Here is an 11,167-nt window from a genome sequence, read left to right on the forward strand (position 1 = left end):
TGTCCACGGTCACCGGTGGGGGGAGAATTTACATCGAAACGAAACGGCACGATGACGAAAGGCTCTTGGATCGACTCGACTCCAAAATGGCCGGCTCCGGATTGCGACGGAATCAATCTGTGGGCCCCCGATGGCCTGTGTGGGGAGGTAAAATAATTACGACAAAAAGGCCAACATTAATTCCAGCGCTATCAAACACCAATCAGGCATCGGCGGTGGCGGCGGCGTTCCGTTCACCGGCTCCCGGCACACAGGAAGGTGGAGATGATCGGTGTAAAATTGTCCCAACGGCGACCGAGACGCAGCTTCTGCCGAGCTGAGGGACCAGGCGCTCCCTGCTCAGATGTCGAAGACTCCCCTCTCGAACGACGAATGGAGAGCATCTCATAATGGGAGAAAATTAGCTCGGCTCCCGCAACGGCCGCGGTCGTCGATGGCAGCGACGGTGGTGGTGACGGTGCCAGGGGGTTGACTTTTCTTTATCGCTTTTCCGCCATCCGCCGCGGATTCTTGTGGCGCGTCCCGGGCACTACCCGAGCTCCCGGTTTTGCGCGATCCGGGCGCTCGGTGAATGTTTATGAATCTGATGAATCTCCGCGGCGTTCGCGCAGGACCAACCGCGTGGCTCACGGAACTTTCTTCGCGGTCACTGTGGCAACATTGTCCCTCTGGCCGATCCGATCGAGGCTCTCACAGGACGGGCGCTTTGTGGTGCGGCGTAATCTGTGAGCTTCCGTCCGCAATAACTTCAGGGAGTCCACCGTTCGAGAATCGGATCGCCGGGATCGGACTTGCAGCGGACTGCGATTGACCATTGCGCCGGGGGGGGTTGTTCCGTCATCCGTGACCCCAATTACTGGCAGGGACCTATCAGATACTATCACAGCCTGGAGCCCGCCCCAACCCGAAGTTGTTTGTAGCGATGACACCGCGGAACGCCCGAAATGTCGAGTTTCTTCGGCCATTTTCTTCCTCTACGATAAGACCCTCCTATACACACTCTGATAACGATCTAGCCAATTATGGCACCCCCCACCACACGTGATCAGCCCCCGAGAGGGGACATTTGGACCGTGGAGAAAGAATTGTGGTCGTACGAGCTAGAGTTGGAGCTCCAGAGCCCACGAGTAATTGTTTTATGGCGCCGAGGGCTGTTGGCCAACCTCGACCATAAAGAAACATAAAAATTGAAGGCGGCTAGATAAGTTCGGCTTCGGTGGCCAGCATTGTTCACACTTCGACCGTTCACGTGAGAAAAACTGGCGTCCGGCGTCCGGCGTCTAGGTTCGCAAGGGTCACGCGCGCGGCATGGGAGCTCCCAAATTGCGTGACTTTCTTGCGCCGGTTCCGGTGGGAATTCCGGTGCGACTTTTGGCGGACGGCCGCCAGAAATTAGCTCGATCGCCCAGAAGTCGCCTCGGACCTCTGGGACGGGGAGCTAAAGAGTTTATCATTCTCGTGAGGGAGACGAATTGGCCAAATAAACAACAACCTGTTGCTAGGCCCAAGTCCGGGTTCCACAATCCAGACAAACCACCCCCGGCCGGCATTAGCGCATTGTGGCGTTGTCTAGAGTTTCGCAATAAACCTCCCCGGCGAAACCCCGAGCCTAGCCAAAACATTAACCCCATCATTACGCCTCAATCTCGGCCCGGCCCGGCTCGGTCTTCGCGGTCCGTCGTCGGTTTTTGTTGGTGGCGGTTGGACTCCCGAAAAGTTTCCGCAGTTTCCGTTCACTCAGTTCGGGCTGAGTCACGGTTTAGATTGAATAATTACTGCGTCTTATTATTGTTAGCCTTTGCGTGATGATCGCGGGCACGATCCAGGTCGCGGACCGAGTTGCTCTCCGTGTTGACCTTGGAACGGTGGACAGTGAACGTGGCCGGACGTAGCAGCACACGACGAACTCCGGGGGCTCAACTTCCGCTCCACGAGCGATCTCAAATCACGTCCAATCTGCCGGACAGTCGTAATTATCCGTCCCCCCCGGGCTGGAAACTAGAACCCGTCGGCAGACCTGGAAGAAGACGCTGGGACGCTCCCTCCAGTTCTTCGGGGGTTTGACTGCTGTAATTTGTCACTTGTTCTCGCCACTGGCTCGCCCAGGATGCCAACGTGCGGATAACGATCACACGCAGACATGAGAGTAGCGAGACCTTCCCCGATCCATTGTTTCCCTTCCGTCTCTTCGATTGTAATTTACTGCAGGGAACGAAGTGTATAGTTTGGGAACATTTTCACTTTTTACGATCGTTCTCCCACAAATTAGTCGGCATTCGGCGGGCCATTAGCGTTCCACAGACCCTCCTCGCTCGCGAAGGATGTGAGAGATTTCGTGTCCCCTGCCGGCCGGTCCGTGGGGTCGTAAAAATCCCCTAGACCTAGGCAGCGATCCCGAGCACCCGGAAGTACGGCCAAATGGGTGAGGATTGCCCAGAAGGAAGTGGCCCGATGCGGACCCTATCAAACGAGGGTTCTGTAGGGGCAGTATTAGCTCCGAAGGCGTAGAAGCTCCGAATCGGAAGCTCCGCTGGGTGGTCCCGGACTTCAAACGCGGTCCACGCGGAGGCTGAGAAAATGGAACAAGAAGGCACGGCTCGGCGACCGGGGTGGCAGGAGAAAGGCCCTGTTCGAGCGACCCGCTTTTATTGCTGTTATTTTATCTACCTTTCTCGCTCTCCATCGCTCTCTCCCTTGCGCTCTCCGCAGCTCGTTTCGATCGCTTGGCAAACCAATTTTCTTGCTCGCCTTCCCCGTGAACCGTAGCGCACTGCGAACGCAAGACGAACGCAAGACGAACGACGACGATCGTTTGATCTTTCGTCTGCGCGGCGGCGGCGGCGTGAACTGCGCGCCCTTCACCCGCCGTCCCGGCTCGTGTTCTTCCTGTTCCCCAAGGGGGTAGGGTCGGGACCACTGATCGGTATTTATTTGGAATGTTTCAGCTCGATAATGACCGGATTAAGAGATTATTTCCGTACGACAGTCTGTGGCGAACCGATTTGACGATAGGTTTTTTACGTTTATTTATTCTTCTCTCGCTCCCTCTCTCTCTTTACTGTCCTCTTGTCTTTCTTCCTTGATGCGATCGTATTCGCCGGTTGCTTCGGACCGGGCTTCGGACGATCCTTTCGCAGGGTCGTTTCGTGGTGGTGCTGGCGAGTGCTGGTTCTCTATTTTTGGAACCTTTTCCATACACCCACAGCAACCCACCGACGAACGCAAGCCGTAATGTTCTTGCTTCGGACAACTCCGGAATTAAAATCCATAAACTGGATCCTCTCCCATAACGACGCGCGGGATTAAATGCTGGCGGCAACCGGTGTGTCGCCGGTATCGGACCGCTTTTGTAACGATTACGATGTGGCCCAAGGCTACGTGGTGACGCAACGCTAAGAATGATTTGTTCGATGACGCATTCGTGATGGCACACAAATCACCATCGGCCACCACCATTAGAGCATCGCCAGCATCACCGCTAATCCTAGAAGAGCTCCACGCTCCGGAATGATCATTCGGGGGCCATTCCGTTGTCACAACATTGTCGATCCCCCCCTCTGTCTAGTGTCGGTGGCTATCGTTTCCCCGTTTTCCCGTGCGCTAAGCCGAGCCCGATCGTAACGCTCCGATTTGATTCCTCCGAAATGTGGACACTCCAAACGTTACGATATCACCGGTCGACCGGTCACCGGTCGGCCAGCCCCGGGGGGGGTTGTAAATAGTCAAATCATCGCCGGCTTATCGTGACCATTCATTGTCGAGAGCGCCCTAATATGTTTTGGCCGGCGGGAAGGGAAGGCCACTAAAACGCGGTTAAGCTGCGCTCGAGTCTCGAGTTCTTAGCGCTCGGTAAGTAGTTGGCCCCCAAAATCCCCCTCCGATCGACTGTAAGCGATGACATTAACGACGGCCTGCACCGAAACCGAATCAACATTCCGGAGGGCCATGCCAACGTGGAATTCTTCCGAAACGTAAATATTTATTCGCCTTGCCTTGGCACTAAATTATCACGACCCGGTCGGCGGTCGACTCGTTGCCGACTAATTTCACGGAACTTTGCGGCCGGCAACGGGGCCGAGGCCGCATCGAACCGATCCGTTGCACCGCCGGCCCCAGAACGGCGGCACACTCGTTAGGCCGCCATCTGTAATCAATTTTGCCATTTTAACCCAAGTGTCCCAAGTGAAGGGCGATCCGGCGGCCGGCGGCATTAGCATCTCCCTGAGAGATCGAACACTTAATTATTTGATCGCTTTTTTGGGATGTACTCCAAATTGGGGGCTTCTAACCGGCAAAAAGGCCCCCAAAAAAGAGGAGAATCCTCTCCGTCGAAACGTCTTATGGGTCGGTCCTCAAGACTCAAGACGGTCCCGGGCGCGCTGCAACGCAATTACTTATGGGCCAAGGAAATCAAATCGAGACGTAGGTGAGCCGCGAGAGAGAGAGTGCATCCTGAGAGAGCCTGAGTCAGAGGGGTCCCCGTGCCGCCGGAATGCCAATTGCTTACTTTTCACAATTTACCACCGATCGATTGGCGGCCGGGGACGGGGATAATTGACGATTGGCATGAAAATAAGCACTCCGCCCGTCAATCTGCGCGCCAGAAAGGGTGTCCTCGGTGACGGCGCACAGGGTGTGGCAGGGTGTGGCCCCCACCCCCCGAGTCGTTGTCCCCCGGTCGTGAAAACAAAGGCACTTTAAATCACTCAACATTCGCGAAATTTATTGATTTCGCTCACATTGACAAACGGGCAGCGCCGAGCAGAGGACCCCCGGCTTCAATCCCGAGCCGAGACTCCCGAGGCTGGGCGGCGGAAAATTGGCCAATTCCGATCGCGAGAAAGGGAAGGTACAAGAAATCCGATTACCACAGAACGTGACAGTTCGGTGCGCAAGTACACGACGACGACGATCCCCGGCGACGGTCGTCCCTCGGGCTGGGTGTTACCGGTTTGCTCCGGAATTCGTTGCCTCTGATGGTGTCCCTTTCGGAAAACTCTGGCCCCGAATGGGGTTATTTTTTCCACACAGAGGAACGACTGTCAATAGTGATCGAAGCGTTCGCTAAACGCGAGCGTCCATTAAAAAGCCCAAAAAGTGAGAAATTACTCGAGGGTGACGCGAGTTCCCGCTTAAATAATGGCGGGTAATGAGTTTGACATTTAGCACCGTCCGTGAAAGCGAGAGAAAAGCGCCCATTTTGCGTCACGGCCACGGTTTTCCACCCCTTTTTCTCGGGCGCTCCAGCTCGGGTTTGGCCTTCAGGCCTTCCAGTGCTGCTGCTGCTGCTACATGCTGCCACTCTCGCGATCGAACTTTGCGATTCCGGGAACCGAAGGATCCTCGCTGGGGCGGTGGCAGAAGCAGAGAACAAAAAACCCCGGGCCACCCAAAGTCAGCCGACCGTGGACAAGGGGCAAAAACCAGGGAGGGCAACCGGCAAAACGGACACAGCAAACTGGTATCCGCGCGTCAACCGGGCCCGCCATCTTTGTGCAGTCGACCGGAGCCGGAGCTCGGATCGGATATGGTTCATCGGTTCGGAGGTTAGCTCCGGCGACCGGTCGATGCGCCTGACTGGCGCAAGGTACCAGGCTCTGCCCAGCATTCGCTGTCTGTTTGCGTGGTGTGCTCTGCATTTGCATACTGGGCCCAGGAAGGTTTGAGGGGATTTAAGCGGCGTACCGGGTGCTTCATCTATCGGCCTTATTCGCCTGATTTGTTTTGCAGTACTTTTGCAGGAGCCTTCGTCCTCTGGGTCCAAAATTTCTGAGGATATTCAAATAAGCCCGACCGGCCCCAATGGAAGAGCCATCGATCGTTCACTTAGTGACGCCGATACAACAATACGCCAATCGATCGTGAATGAAGCAATTTAGCAGCGCCACCCTATTCTGTTTGCGCCTCTTTTTTTTTGGACCATTTATCACCAACAAAGTGGCCCCCTGCCGGAGTCTGTCACAACATTGTAACGTTGGTGATCTCGCAGAAGAAGAAGGAAATTAGCAACTTTTACGCAAAATTACTCACCACAACAAAGTCGCGTTGTGGGACCACCTCGGGGTGATTGGGCTCCGCTCCCGAGTGTCACCCTGTCAATCACGCCGTCCGCCGTCTCAATTGGAGCGTGCAAATTGATGGGTGCCTGGGCTGGCCTCTGCCATTTGCATAAACAATCGCCGGGCGCAACAGTGTGCTTGGCCCCAAGCAAAAGGGCACCACCCCATTCGTTGCGGAAGGAGGAGCGCAACAAACGGTACACAAAGTCCGGGCCGGGCCAATTTCGTAAGCCAGTCACCCTCCCCAGATAAGCCTCCGTTTTTCTTCGCAGCCATTCGGAGCGTTTGTTCACTTCTCGCGCCACACAATAAACTATTGGAACACCGAAATCAACTCAACACCAATAAAGTGCTCACTTAAATGGCGCCGTGGCCGTACCGAACTCCGTTTCCGACTTTCGATTTCAACCACCAACCGCCGATCGGACGGATCGTTCAGCAATGTTACAGCCTCCGTATGAGCGGCCACTCTCCGGTCTCGGCACATTTACCCGTTCCGGCGTTTTTTTTTTTTAAATCCTCAGCCGACAACAACGGACCCGGCCAACATCTTCCCATCGTCGATCGTGTTCGGAACCGCGGCACGTTTTCGGAACCTTTTTCCGCCCATCGACCCAAGAAGCCTCTTAAGCGGTTTAAACGAAAACTCATGTCTCAGGCCGAGGTTCTGGTCGGCCCAAGGACACCCGGGCGAAGGCACATTCGCCGCCGGAGCACTTGAGAGAGTCTGGTTCCCTTGCGCAGACGCGGTAGCATAAAATCCCGGCATTGTTTCTTCGCACTCACTTACCAGACCAGGGACCTAAAACAACCCTCTCGTCGTACCGACGGAAACGGGCTAACGGGTTAAGGATGCCCGGAGCCCGGAGCTAACGGAGCACTTACGGCCGCCCCTTTGCAGAGGCCAGATCCTCCCCGAGGGTTCCCGAGAAATGTGTCAAAAACTAGGACGAACCTAGCAGCGAGCCACAGTAGCACCACTCTTCATCGGTGCGACTCCGGGCGACGACGGCAAGAACATCGACCCGGCACCGGTTTCAGTGCCCATCATAACTTCGGGGCTTCAATTTGGACATTCCAGCGGCCACGGGAGTACTTGGCGTACTCGGCATGCCCTCGCTCGGCCAAGTCCCGTTTTGTTCACCTTCTTTTCCTTTTAAGGGGGTAATCCAATAATAAAACCCAGTTGTTTTGATACTTTTTTTCTCGCTCTCTCTCCGTTCTCTCTCTCCGCCATTTTCGATGCTTCTCTATGCTTCTTTCTTCGCGCTCTACCATTCCCCTATTCTGCGTGGTTCTGTCCACCGCCACAACCTTCCTCCTCTGGCACTCCGGGCTTAGGCCAAGCACCTGGGGAGTACCGGTGCGCCGCACGCGCTGCTCCGTTTTCTGGCCCCGCCGGTACTTCAAGTCTTTTGTTTTTTGATGATTCCCATCCTCCCCTTTTTGGACGTTTTTCATCGTTTTCCAATGTTTTCCAGTCTGCGTGCGTAGACAAAGGGAAAAACTTTATGCAACCTTCGGCCCTCGCAGAGAAGCAGGAAGTTTGCCAGAAAGGACAAAGAACTTGAATGGAAAAATCCCCATTCACCATCCCCACGAGAAAGGGAGAAATCGACGGAATCCCAGGACTTGCAATGTAATTGAATCGGACCAGAGACGATTGAGTTTACCTTCCGAGTTCCTTCCCGCGAAGATTAGGAGCACCACCAACTGCTGAAGTCGGCGATCCCGGGAACTTTGTTGATGGAATGTCACTACCAAACGCACCGTTCCGAACCACGTGTGTCGCCCCAATCAGCGAATCACAGAATCTCCGGCGTCGCGCGATCACATCACAAACTCGTTTAACTGGCACCACGACCCGGAACTTCGGAACACACCAAAACAGAACCACAATCGACGGTGTTCTGAAGAGAGCCGGAATCACGACCACATCGCAACCCCCTCGCCGGGTTGCGTTTCCGAAGGTTCCGCCGTTGCGGCGCAATAACAGAGACTGATCCCCTGTTCTCCAAAACGGCGCCCGTCTTCCGAACAACTTGACCTCGAACCTCGAGCCGTGTCGTGAGGGCCGAAACTGGAGGACACGCGGCGGCGGTGCTTCACAGCATCTCAGCACGCGCGGGAATCGGAATATTCGCCGCCACCGAACCAACCAATCAACGCACCAACCAATCAACCAGCAACTTCTGAAATACCGTCGCAACACCACAACCACCTCACTTTGCGCGGAATTTGAAACGGACGATCGGGGGCCCAACTTTTGACCAGGTTGGCTTTAGCTGAGGAGCGATTGAACCGCTTCTTCGTAGGTCTTCGACGCAACCGAAACTCACAACTCACACGCGACAACTGAGAAAACGCGCTCTGCGGTGGAATTGCTACGGCTTCCCAGGGTCCGTTTTCCGACCGCTCACCCTCAGTGCCTCTCTCTCTGTCTCTCTCGGTGCCATTCTCTCTCTCTAACGCACCCTCGCACCCCTAAAACGATCGCTCTCGCATTGGCCCCGGTGATCCTCTCTCTTTGGCTTTCTCTCCGTTTCGTCATTTTCTTCCGAAACATGTTTGCCGTTCACGTACCCTGGCGGGCCAAAGTATTTAGGTAAAGGAAATTTCATGCTAGTTTGTCAAACAGTTCTACTAAAATCGTGACACATAGTACAGGGTCATAATGAAACTTGAAATTTTTGAAAACAACATAATTCTAAAATTTTTGAATTAATATTGGATACAACTATATAAGAAAAGCTTAATATATAAACACTCATAAATAAAATACATAAAATAATATAATAAAAATATAAATTAAAAAATTGGTTTAACAAGAGCGTAATTCAGATGAAATGGCTTTCCCTATCTGTAACTGGTACTATTTAGTTTAAAATATCGATACTTTAACAGCAGAAGATACCCTTATCGCCATGGATCGGAAGAAGTAAATTATGCTTAACCATAATACGCATTGGGAGCTCTTTTAAGACCTTCAAGACTAGCTGCAAGAGTGTCCAGTGTTTCCTGACGCCAAATTAATTGCTAGAGGCTTGATAAAACAATTCGCACAGGAAAAAGATTATAAAAAAGCATCCCGAAATCAACAACCGCCCAAAGAAGCTCCTAATTTAAACTCATCAAAAAAACAGAATGGTCGAATACTTTCGATCGGCAGTGTCCGCGCTCTATGTTTATGTTCTCCACAAAACGCATGGAATCACTCTCTCTCTCTCTCTCTCGCTTTTTGATGCTCTCTGCTATATGTTCGCTCTCACGGCGTTCTCTTCCGCGGAGAGGGCACCATCTAAAGTGCGAAGATCACGGAATCTCGATCGAGCGCGCCCGTCTTCGAAGGCAAAGCGATGCTGCGCAGAAAGACTCCTTTGCAAACGCCGGTTAGAAGTCAAGATTTTAATTTCTTCAAAACGGTAAACGATCCGGGAGAAGCCTTCACCGGGAAATTGGAACCAACCCAACCTCTAAGCTGATCGCCCTGTTCCGGCAACCTCGAAATTGTACAGACAAAAACCCACTTCGAGCTAATGCCACCTTCCCGCGGGAAAGCTTTCCCAGGAGAGCTCATTTGTTACGTTCTGCCCTAGACCGGCGCACCCCGAACCGCACTGGGTAAACACTCGCCGATCCCGTAAACCACTTCAGGATGGGACTTCTGCCCGGCCCCGGGAGCTTCTGGAATGTCTCCGCCGGCGCAGATTGCGCGTTGCAAAAATCTTTCTTTCGCCCAAACCCAAAGTCCAAAGAACGCAAACCCCGGCAGCCGGGACGAGCCACAAGATGTCAAGTAAGATCCCGCCGTGCCTCCGCCCGGCTCCGTGGTTGCGTCTTGTTCTTTTTCCCCTTCCTTTTCTTTCTCCTTCACTCGTTCTTAGCGATCGCATGGTTAAGATATTCCATTGAGCAACCGGCACTGGCCCCGGCACATGAAGGGCTGGGAACGGCTCTCGGCTCGGCTCGGCTCGGTACCTCTTTTGTGGCCCCGGTGACTTAGAAGCGTTATTTTCACCCTCTGCCACTCCATCCGCTACCCAGCTTCGCCCGACGTCGAGCGAAGAAGACGATCAGCCAACCCCGGGACGTCCTCCGAGATCCGACCGACCGTCCCGCCGGGAGTGCGGTGCAGATCGTGACGTACGAAGTATTTTGTTTTGGGCCCTGCTTTGGCCTGCCTGCCGTTTCCCAACGGTGCACCCAACCCTCGGCCCGGCATTCCTGGCCCCGTGATCCTTTTGTTGCTGGCCCACAGCACCGTGTCCTGTCGTGCGCTCTCCAGCGATCCCAGGGAGGCCGGCCAAAGGCACCTCCATCGTGTTGTGTGTCTTCACAGACATTTCTTTGCGCCTCTCGGACGTCCCGTTCGCGTTTCTTGCTTTCTCTTTCTTTAGGGATGTTTTTGCTGTTTTGCGGCCATTTTGCTCCGGCAGAGTACGTGTCCTCGCGCTCGTCATCATATCCCAGCGATCATCTTCATCATCGTCGCTTCTTCTCCGTGTACTTCTTGCTGAGGCACCCTTCAAGGAAGGTACCGAGTGCTGCCAACCGAGCCACCTTGAGGGATCGGACGAGTCGTAAGGTGCAAGGTCTCGGCGTCTCGGGGCCCTCGCCTTCGCTAAGCTGCTTTGTGACGGTTTTGCAACGGAGCGCTGGGCTCATAAATCCCACAATTTATCGGTGAACTAATTAAAGGTTGCCGGGAAGTCTTGGAAGGCGCATCACCGAGGCAAGGACGACCATCGTAAGCCTCTTCCACAATGAGAGGCTGAGGCGTAGAGAGCCTTAGATGGACTCATTGTTGAGCGGTCCGTTGAGTTTATGTATCAATTCCACAATGGACCACAGCATCTTCGGAATCAGTCGCTCGGTGTTCCTTGCTCCGAGTTCCCTATTGCTCCGTTTGAAATATTACGATCATCAATCGGACACCGCTGTATGGTTTGTTTTTTCAAAACATAAAACACAAAATGTTTTCAGAGCTGCCAACCGTCATTAGTCCGAAGAAGGAGGAATGCTCGTCCCCCTATCCGATACGGCTCAAGATTCAATTACTTCAAAACGCGTAAATCACTCATCATCGGGCTGCCTAAAGTGGCCACCGA

The sequence above is a fragment of the Anopheles bellator genome, chromosome 2 (assembly GCF_943735745.2).
Source record: "Anopheles bellator chromosome 2, idAnoBellAS_SP24_06.2, whole genome shotgun sequence".
Classification (NCBI taxonomy): domain Eukaryota; kingdom Metazoa; phylum Arthropoda; class Insecta; order Diptera; family Culicidae; genus Anopheles; species Anopheles bellator.